Source organism: Elaeis guineensis, chromosome 8 (assembly GCF_000442705.2).
Source record: "Elaeis guineensis isolate ETL-2024a chromosome 8, EG11, whole genome shotgun sequence".
NCBI lineage: Eukaryota > Viridiplantae > Streptophyta > Magnoliopsida > Arecales > Arecaceae > Elaeis > Elaeis guineensis.
Window position 1 is genome coordinate 56,774,017 of NC_026000.2, and position 11,475 is coordinate 56,785,491.

An 11,475-nucleotide genomic window follows, 5' to 3' on the forward strand; every position below is an offset into this window, starting at 1 on the left:
TAATTCTCATAATGGTATCAAATAGTCTATTTGCCTTAAATTCTATTGCATTATCTTTTGGCAAAAGAAATATATATTATGTCTCAAATCTGAATTTTTATGGTTATATTCTTGCTATTACATTATTTGAGGTAAACTCTTGTGATATATTTTTGAATGATCTACTTTAATATCAGAAAAAAAAAAATCTTCAAGACTATATTGTTCAAAAATTTTATCTTCAAAGTCCAAGTACTTTTAATTGAAATTGAGAAGTATTTTTGTATTTATATTTTTAAGAAAAAGGGAGAAGTCTTGGCCCTAATTTATAAGTTAAACTCTAGTTAAATTTGAAAGGAGGAGAACTTAAATAAAATTTTGAAAATTAGATTTTTTTGGATGATTTTGATGATTGATGTTGATTTTCAAAAAATTTTGAAAGTTAAATTTTGAAAATTTAACTTGATCCTTCCCTTGTGCTTTTTGATGCGATCAAAAAGAGAAAGAATTAGGTTGAGTATATGCTTGAATGATCACATGCTTAAAATGCTTGAGTTGACTAAAATGCTTAAAATGCTTAAAGAGAAAGAATTAGGTTGATTCATTTCTTCTTCATTTTGCACTTCTTTGTTTCTTCTATAATATGCAAGGGTATCCATTAGAGATTCAGGATCCTCTCTAGTTCCGGATAGAACTTTTCACTGAAAATTGAGGGCCTCACAGGCTTCAAGACCAGTAGTGGCAATATCCTGCAACCAAGATGAATATATCTTTAACTACAATGTCCCTCTTTAAACTTAAAGGTCTTTAATTCGTTTTTATCACTAGATAAGAGTTAGAAATCCTACCTTTTTGGCTTGCTAATTTCTATAATTTTCTTAATTGAAATTTGAAAATGACTAATATCATCCATCAAAGAGATTTTATTTTGTGAGAACTTTCAAAATATATTCATCTTTATCCACATTTTTCCAAAACATCTAACACACAACAATTCCCCCTACAAATGGTATGATAGATCTTGGTCGGCATTGAGATGAGCCCCCTGTACTTCTTAGCTTGTCATATGCTAGGTCCTCCACCTGGAAAAGGGCAAGGAATAGGCTGAGGGTATTGTGCTCCTGGAAAGCTAGGTCCTGAAATCATGTGCCATATTGAATCTTTTCTAAATATATCTTTTAACAATCTTATATACTTTAATTTTATTTTCTACTTAATTTTGCTAGTTAATCTTTGAAGAATAACTCATGGAACAAGTTAGAACCTCATCGTTTCATACGTCACCAACCATCAACATCATCCAACCACAATTTAGTCAAGGAAAAAGCTTCACAGTACTACTCCAAAATACAATAATTTTTTGCATGCAGCACCACCTATTATATATCAATTGCATATAGAGAGTTGGAGACTCGTCAAGAACAATCTTATTTCAATTTTTTTAAAAAAGTATTACCATTTAGTCAAGTTTCTTTCCATGCCTCAATCTAACTTATTGGAGCTTTGCTGTTTCTCCACACCACCATGTACGAAAAGATTTACCACACTCAAAAGCTTCTTAATATGACTTCCAGTGAGAGAAGTAATCTATCAAAGCTTGACCTAACATACATTTGATCATGCTTGGCCTGGTCTGACTCAGTTCAAGCTTAATCAGGCTTATATTCTAGTTTCTAATGTTTGCCATGAGCAAGGTAAACACCAACATCCCAACTATATTTCTTGGAATTCAGAACAATGAAGCCAAACATTCATAGCAATTAAAACATTCATAATAACATTCATAACAATTAGAAAATTCATAATAACATTATAGTAAGTAGAGATTCATCCAGTATATTGATTTAATAGTCTCCAAATATATCAGCTGATAAGATAAGGGCCAGCATGAATAATAAGGAGGTTTCCAACAATCAGCACTCAAATGACACATAAAGTAATATTTACATAAATATTAGTCTAAACTAGATTTTTTTTCTTTTTTTTTTTTGTACTTTCAAAGGTAAAACTCTTCTTTGTAAGAACAAAAAGAAGATTCTCAAACACAAAAGCATCCAAAAGATTGGCCTTAATTATTTGGTGAGAAAAACAACAAGTAATTAGCAAAAGTGTAAGAAGTTTTGTTTCTTAAATAAAAGTTTATTAGATGTGAAAATAAAACCTTATACATTTTAAGGTTCCAAACATAAGACAATATCTCAAAAACCTGAAACTGTAGAAAAGAAAAAAAGGTTTGAACGGTGGATATGATGGGGGGTCAGAACCTGTAGGATTTCATGACTACATCACTTGCAATCATCAATGGATTGACAGACCTTGAATTTTCTCGTCACCTCGGACCCCCAAGATCAAATTCTTGAAGGAAAAATTCAACCTTTATTGTTGGATTCGATTTAAAAAACTAAGATATAAATTAAAGGACCATCACGGGAAAAAAATACAAAACCAAAAAGACGACAAATAAAAAAAAATTACCGTTAGCAGATTATATTAGTATGTTAAAAGAACGAAATCGCTCAGAACTTCTTAGAGGGTTGTGTTTCCATCATCAATGGATATAATCCATCTCCGTAACACAAATTAAGAACTCTTCATCGCTTGAAGAACAGAGAGACACAGAGAGAGAGAGAGATTTCGTAGATGTGACGGTGACTAGGGAGGGGTGGGGATGTAGGGTTACAAAGAGAGAGTAGGAGGAGGGCGAAACCCTAATTCCTAAGTGTTATTTAATCTTGATCGTCAAATTTTTGATACGGTGGTCTGAGAGAGAACAAAATTGGCCGGTCTATTCCTACCAAAAATAGGGTCGGGCTTGTGTTACAAGAGATGTTGATTGACTCAATGATCAATTGTTAAACGAATGAAATGGGCCGGTCTATGTCCTACCAAAAAATTAGGGACAGGATTGGGCTACAAAGAGTTTTAGTTGACAGGTAATTCTTTGTGCACTGCATATGGTGCAGTAAAAATATACCATCCTATCTTATTGGTAGAGCTGTCAAGACGAGTCGACCTACTCTGACATGTTCTGATCTGCCCCGACCCACCTTTAAATTGAGCGCGGCCGAGCTAACCCATTTAACGGATGGGTTGAAAAAACTCCAATCCACTCGACCTGTTATGGGCTACTGGTTAAACGGGCCAACCTGCCAAAATCTCCCCCTCAAAAAAAAAAAAATAAAAAAACTGTTAACCCTTGTCTCTCCTCTCCACATCCTCGAGGATTGGTAATTTTTACTAAACAATATAGATGGATAACTAGACAAGAGTCAAGACATTAAGTTTTACTAAACAAAATCAGTGGGCCTGCATGCACCGACCCGCCAACCCAAACGAGGGGGTCATTTGACCCGCTTTTAAATGGATTGCTAAAATATGAACCCAACGCGCCCTATTTACATGGCGGGGCGGGCCAACCTAAATTGATAGCTCTACTTATTGGGCCACATAGTCACCCTTTTTAACATGCATTTAATGTCTGTAGTTTTGCTTGAAAATATTCCTTCTTTTTTGAAAAAATTATAACATCTTGTGATCATATTATAAACATTTATATTCTATTTATTAATATATGTCATCCTTTATTTGTAATCATACTACCGATTCTAGACTTCTAAGGATGAAGAGGCCAGCCGTTGGACCTTCGAAGAGGTTGCCATATGTAGGCTCTGAGATGGACTATACCACCTCAGGTAGGCCACCATTAAGTTCTTAATTTTGAGTCACCATCAGACTGAAAGTCTTTTATGGATCATTGGATGCGATGGACGTATGGAAAGTCCTCTGTGACCAGTGGAGTAGTGAAAAGTACTCTGGTAGATGGCAGAAGGCCCAACAGAACGACTGTGCAGCAGAATCCGATCACACACACCGATAGCTCCGTTCGCATACATATTAAAGCAGATAAATTGATAAAAATTCTAAACTTATATTAATCTTATATTTAGTTGATCATATGTTAGTTTTTATTAACTTGATTTTTTATTTATTGTAGACACGGTAGTTGGATCATGTATCACGACAGCTACAGTTGTATGAGGCCACACACTAGTTTAGGAGTATTAGTAATTACTTAGATTCTAGATCCAGATGAACCACGATAAAATAAAATATTATTTATTAAATTTTTATATATACTGATATGTATAACAGTACTAATTAATTTTTAAACTGTGTAGATAGATTACATGGAGTACGTTGTAGCATGGCACAGTGAGGACCCATCCTCTCACCTCCTTCTTGATCTTGAGACTCAGGACCATCAAGGGGTTTAGTAGGAGCCGGATCATAGGATTCGGGCATAACTTTGACCCTCCAGCTGCTCGCTGGTCTTCGACGTCCTCTTCTCAAGCCTTGATGACCCAGACATGGGGTGATGCACATGTTGAGGAGGTCGTGCAGAGGTTGTTTTACCAGCGACCTCAGAATTTCTGGAACGCCATCCACACATGGTGGTTAAGATTCTCTAGAACCTACAATTGTATGATCAGCTGAGCTCATTATCACAATCATCATAGCAGATAAGTCAAGCAATATTAATAATTTTTTTACTTGTTTTATATTTTTATTTTTAGAAGCTTCACATAGTTAGGTTTGAGTTGAAGGAAGGAGATCTAAGGGTCAAAAATCAATTTTCTTATCCAATGAATGGGATGGAGGTGTAGATATATCTGTATCATCGAATGAGATGTGTGGCAACAATCTGTTTGAAAATCGAAGGAATATATCAAAATATATCCCTCCGTACTAGTTTAGGCTTGAGGTGGGAAGAAGAGATATCAGGAGGTCAAAATTCAATCTAACTATTCGATGAATAAGCTGGAGGTATCTATAGCTTCGTATCATCGAATGGAACATGTAGGAATAATCTGTTCGAGAATTAGAGTATATCAAAATATATCTATTCGTGCCAATTTAGGCTTCAAACATGAGGGAGGGAGTATCCAGAGGGTCAAAATTCAATTTAACCATCTAATGAAGTACTAGATAGGAATGTCTATAGCTTCGTATCGTTGAATGGAATATGTAGTATTGGGATAAACCAACCGACCCCGACTTTGGTCTCTATGACTCTGACTCGATAATAACTGACCGACCGAACATATGACCCTGACTGATCGACTCCAATCCGAATATAGCCGACTGACCGAATGCACAACTTTGATGGAGTATCGATCGAACTGACGACTTCGACTCTTCATCAATCGATTGAACAAATATCACCGACTTATGATCGGTGACCGACAATACAGCAAAATCATCAACTGACGGTCGTGCCTACTACCGACATACAATCGGCTAATCTACTCAATATGCCATAACCATCACGAACAGTTATCGACCGTATATCATGACATCATAATTAAAAAATTAATGACCCACTACATGATTATGGCTCGATAATTTAGCACCATAAAATATGGAACCACGTCTGACGGTTACAAAATCTTCATCTATAAAAGGGGTAAGAAAAACAGGACTGGTAAGCCACTTTTGGCCAGAACTCTGCTACTCTGAATTTTGATATCTACTGTTCACCAACTTCTCTCTCTAACTTAGGCATCGAAGGATCCCCACTAGACACAAATTCGATCAGTGTGGACATTATCTTGCAAGTATTCATTCTCGACGACAGGCGACAGGGAGTTGTCCCAACAGATTGGTGCACCAGGTAAGTGAAAAAGAGACAATATTCACCATGGAGAAAATCAGAACCCAACATTCGACTGCAATCGGATCGGCGAGACACTCTTCCCATCGGAAAGAGGTTCCTCCCCCTCCTCCAGTAGCAGAGCCTTGTTCCTCATATCTTGTGGTCACCACGGATGTCCAGATCACTGCACTCATACAGCACATGACTGTTCTTATGGAGGCGGTCAGAAGCCTCCAGCAGCAGCAGACTCAACCACCACATCCGTCGGTGGAGCAACCGGTGGCGCATTCAGAGCCATCCAGGCACAGTCGCCGCCATCTGCGGCGATCTCCGTCTCCTCCACCAGAGCGGCCATCTCGGCTCTCTCATCGAGACGAGCAGTGGCACTCGCGGTGTCCTTGATGCACCACCCCCCATTCATAATGCCCCTCTCCTACCCAATTGGATCAGGCCACAAAAGGAAAACGACCGCGAACACCATCTACCTCTCCCTTTAATTCATCGGGAGGTTCAACCCTGGAGTCTCCCACCACCGACGGCTCGACGACTATGAATGTAAGTTTGAGAAAATCGACCGTCGACTCATCCAGCTTCAGATGGATGGTCAGAAGTCTTCGAATGACTTCAACTTTCATACTGCCCAACCTCTCTCCAACTTATCTTGGATGAATTGATCCCGAGTCGATTCAAGATACCGTACATGGAGCCCTACGATGGTTCCACCGACCCAGTTGACCACCTTGAGAGCTACAAGGCTCTCATGATGATCTCGGGGGCAACTGATGCCCTCCTATGCATCGGCTTCCCGATCACACTTTGAAAAGCTGCTCGGGCCTGGTACTCCGGGCTTTAGTCAGGAAGCATCCACTCCTTTGGGCAGCTGGAGCATTCTTTCGTGGCCCACTTCAGTACTAGTCAGAGGCTGCCAATAAAAAACTGAAATAGTCTCTTCTCTATCAAACAAGGAGAGATCGAAATACTTTGAGATTTCATGGCCCGATTTAATGCGGCTACACTTGAGGTCAGGGACCTCAATGAAGACATGGCCATATCGGTCATGAAAAGAGCTTTGAGGGGCTCGATTCACGTATTCACTAGACAAGACTCTTCCTCTGACATATGCCAAACTTCTGGAGCGTGTATAAAAAATATGCATGCAGATGAAGGAGCTTCTGACCGACACCAGACAGAAGGTAAAAGTCAGAAGAAGAAGAAATAGAAGAAAAAAAAAGCTCCGACTGAATTAAGTCGTCCACCTATCGATGAACGAGCTTTGCCTCAACAACGGAGTTCGAGGTCGAATTACGACAGGTATGACTCCTACATTCCTCTCTCTGCTTCCCGTGAGTAGATCCTCATGGAGATCAAAGGGGCGGAATATCTACGGCACCCTCCATCGATGAAAATGAGGAACCACGATCGAAAAAAATATTGCCGATTTCACCATGACCACGGCCACAATACCGAATAATGCATCTAGCTCAAGGATGAAATAGAGGCCCTGATACGATGAGGCTATCTCAAAAAATATCAGAGGGATCCATCGACTCAACCTCCAGCCGACTGAGGAAGCTGTAAATATTCAACCGACTGTGGGAGTCATCAATATGATCTTCGGACGACTGAACTGAGGGATAACTCCCGAAGAAGAGTTGGCGAAATGACAACAACTCAATGTAATAACTTCTTCAAAAAAAGATATTCGAGAAATTCAAACTCCTCAAGATGATGCTGTTGTTGTTTCGACAATTAGCTAATAAAAGCATGACGAATATTTTATTCTACTCGACTTCCTTCAGAATACAACTACTTAGAGAATCAACTGCTTTAGTGTCGACTATATTTTGGTCCTCTTGTAAAAACTGACATTCCGACTGTGATTTTAAAGCGACATAGAATATACTTCAGCTTTCATTGTAAAAGCTAGAAAATCGACCATCTTGACACCGAATATACTTCGGCTTTCACTGTAAAAGTCAGAAGATCGACCATCTCGACATCGAATATACTTCGGCTTTCATTGTAAAAGTTAGAGGATCGACTATCTCGACACCAACTATATTTTGGTTCCCTTACAGAACCGACTTATCGACTTCAACTGGAGGCCAGCACCGGCGATGCAGATTTTCTCCACAAAAGTCGTGCTACCCTCATAGTCGGCTCTCTATTGAAGCAGCTGGCTAATTTGCCGACTTAGTATCAACTAAGAAAGGCAAAATGCTAAGATGACCAAGGTCGGATTGCAATCATATCGACATGGCCACAGCCAGTCGAGGGATATTCAGCTTGCCACCATTTATAAGACAACACGACGTATAAATTTCAACTTTTGGGTGACAGATATTCGACTTGCCATCGTTATCCTAACTAAATACGTTAGACATTACATGACTAGCAGATTCCACAAAGTCTGTGAAATAGTCGGATCTACGATCTACACTCAGAGATTGTTCTACAAGCAGACACTACAATTCAATGACATAGAAAAGTATTTCAAAAAAAAAGTACTTTCATTATCAAAAAGAAGGATTACAAAATTAGACCGAAGTCGATTACACATCTTTCTTTACAAAAGAAAAATCAGAAGCACCGACTAATCTTCATCGCCACCTTTGTACCATTGAAAAATCGACAGGCCCATCTTGGATCAGCTTCTTCGACAACCTCCACCTTCCAGCTCGGGGATGTAACGACTCGAGTTGAACTGTGAAGATGATTGATCGATCACATTGCTCGGCCAACCACATCAACAACTTGACCCACTCATACAAAACAGAGAGGGTCTCATCCAGTCGACGACCGTACCCTCCTCATAGAAGAGCTAGAGGAGGGCTTCAGATTTTCATCCACATCGAAGATGACCTTGATCATGCAGCTGAGATGGGATGCGAGATATACGGTAATGGGTTGTTGACCCCACCATCGACATTAGGAGTGAAAAACTAACGATGGTTCGAAGCACAATGCCACTTTCGAAATCGACCAACAGTCAGACCCGAGAATGAGAGAACTTTCGGGCTCGACAGGGAGTCGTTGGCCAAAATTTCCGACCAACCACCCCTGCAGGAATCTCGCTCATCAGAAGAACTGTCAAAGATTCAAGGAAACTTAAAAAAGAAAATGATAAAGAATATTTTCGCACGAGAGTAGCTCTCTGACAGAGCTTCTATGCTAGAAGAGACAACAGCAAGGAAATATCTGGCTGACGGTGGTCCTTTATATAGAGGAACGCCCAATGGCTTGGATGCAAGCGGTCAGATTGAGACAACGTCGGATGATGACACGTGGTAGCATCTAGACCCATCATCGATCCGACGGTTCAACACACCTGCACCAGATTGAACCACGTCACTTCCATCTGCGTGCACAACTCTGACCCAATGATACCTCGATGCGTGGCGAAAATCTACATGCCAGAATCAAATCACACGATGTCGGTTCGCCTTCTCGATATAACATCTGGCACCGGCTCACCTTCCACAAATGATGCATGACACCAGATCTTCCTGCTGATACGACAGCTCAAAGATGACAAAATGGTTGATCGATCGTACTCCAGAATGTGGTGACAGAGTCAGGATTCGACATGATAGACAACAACTTCTTTAATCCAAAATAATTGACCACGTGGTGGTATATGCGGCAATGCACCATTGGGCTCAGGAGTGGGGGGGCAACTATTAGGATAAACCGACCGACCCTACTTTGATCTCCATGACTTTGACTCAACAATAGCCGATCGATTGAACGTATGACTCCGACTGATCGACTCTGATTCAAATATAGTCAACTGACCGAATGCACAACTTCGATGGAGCATCGATCGAACTGACCACTCCGACTCTTCATCAACTGATTGAACAAATATCACTGACTTATAGTTGGTGACCGATAATACAGCAGAATCATCAACTAATGGCTGTGCCTACTACCGACATACAGTCGGCTAATCTGCTTAATATGTCATACCCATAACGAACGGTTACCAGCCGCACATCACGACATCATAATTGGAAAATTAATGACCTACTATGTGATTATGGCCCGATGATTTAGCATCATAAAATACAGGACCACATCCGACGGTTACAAGAACCTCGTCTATAAAAGGGGGTAAGGAAAATAGGACTGGTAAGCCACTTCTGGCCAGAATTTTGCTACTCTGAATTTTGATATCTACTGTTCACCAACTTCTCTCTCTAACTTAGGCATCGAAGGGTCTCCATCGATACAAATCCGGTCAGTGCAGACTTGTCTTGTAGGTGTTCGTTCCCGACGACAGGCGATGGAGAGTTGGCCGCAACATGTAGGAATAATCTGTTCAAGAATCAGAGTATTACATTAAAATATACCCTCATAAAGGTTTAAGCTTGAAGCATATTAATTGTAATAATTTTATAATTTTAATTAATTTAGTTATAAATTATTAACAATATTTTATTTTTTTCATTTTAGGATGTTGGGACATCCGGCTCTTATCCATCTACTGCTGCAGAGATAGAGCCGTCAAGATGGGTCGGCCTATCCCGTCCGCCCCGACTCACCACACCCACCTCTAAATGGGGGGGTGGGCTGGTCCATTTAATTGGTGGGTTTGGAAAATTCAACCCAACCGATCTGCCATGGGCTGCAGGTTAAACAGGCCAACCACAAAATTTCAAAAAAAAAATAAAACAGCAATACAAATAGAGAAAATGTAGTACCAAAAAAAGAGAAGAAATGTAGTATTAAAACAACAAAATAAATAGAGGATGACAAGTATCCACATGTTGTTTTTATGGATAAAGAAAATATAGTGATCAAGCATAATGAAGTACTGGTAGATTGTGAAGCACAAAATATGATTTGGAAGGTATTTGAATAGTTTTAAGATTGATATATAGCAAAAAATCAATAAAACAGTAATATAAACAGAGAAAATATAGTACTAAAACAATAAATGGTACTAAAAAAAAGAAATGGGTCAGCTTGCCCCAACCCATCCTAAACCCACCGCAACCTGCAACCCAAATGGGATGGGTTATTTAACCCACTTTTAAACAGGTTGCTAAACATGAACTCAACTTGTCCCATTTACATGACGGGTGGGCCAACCTGATGGGTCCAATTCAAATTGATAGCTCTATGCAGAGGACATACAGGAGGAAGAGGAGGAGGACGATCTTCATTGATTTTTTTATTTAAAATTTAAGCAGTGTTATTTATACAATTTAATTTTGATGTAACATATAATATTAGTTTTTTATTTATGATGATGATAATTATTAGTTGGTATAATATCTGTAAATATATGTTGCTTGTTAATTTAATTATAAGATTTTATAAATATATTATTTATTAATTAAATATAACTAATTTTAATAAATATAATTACTAAAAATATTTTTTAAAAAATATAATTATTAGCGATGGCTTTAGTGATGGAAATTTCATCGCTAAAGATATTAGCAATAGCTTATTAGCGATGAAATATCATCGCTATTATTATTTTTAAATTTCTTAATTTCAAATCTGAAAAATATTATAAGCGACGGAATATCATCGCTAATATCATTATTAGCGATGGCTCCTCTGCCATCGCTAATGCTACTTTTTATCGAGCTCTTTTTTGATGATTTTTTAGCGATGGTGCCATGTCGGCATTAGTGACAGCAATTCAGTTATTAGCAATGGCAGATGGTCATCGCTAATAATGAATTTTCTTATAGTATTATATGCATGGGAGGGCCAGAGATAGGGGTCGACTGAGAGTATTCTAAGGTAGATGTCAAGCATATGTTGATAGGTCGAGCACACCAGCACCTCCCTCTCCACTGGTCGATATTATGCCTGAGCCATTACGA

The 11,475-nt window shown here is 39.0% G+C and overlaps 2 non-coding genes across 2 annotated transcripts; both read right to left on the bottom strand.

The window, feature by feature from the left end:
• Window positions 1–2,232: 2,232 nt before the first annotated feature.
• LOC140851403 (small nucleolar RNA snoR14) lies at window positions 2,233–2,315 on the bottom strand. The gene has a single exon (XR_012134156.1). It is a non-coding gene; the product is annotated as a small nucleolar RNA snoR14 (small nucleolar RNA).
• Window positions 2,316–2,491: 176 nt separating this feature from the next.
• Window positions 2,492–2,579, bottom strand: LOC140851402 (small nucleolar RNA U61). Its single transcript, XR_012134155.1, has one exon. It is a non-coding gene; the product is annotated as a small nucleolar RNA U61 (small nucleolar RNA).
• Between the last annotated feature and the right edge of the window lie 8,896 nt (window positions 2,580–11,475).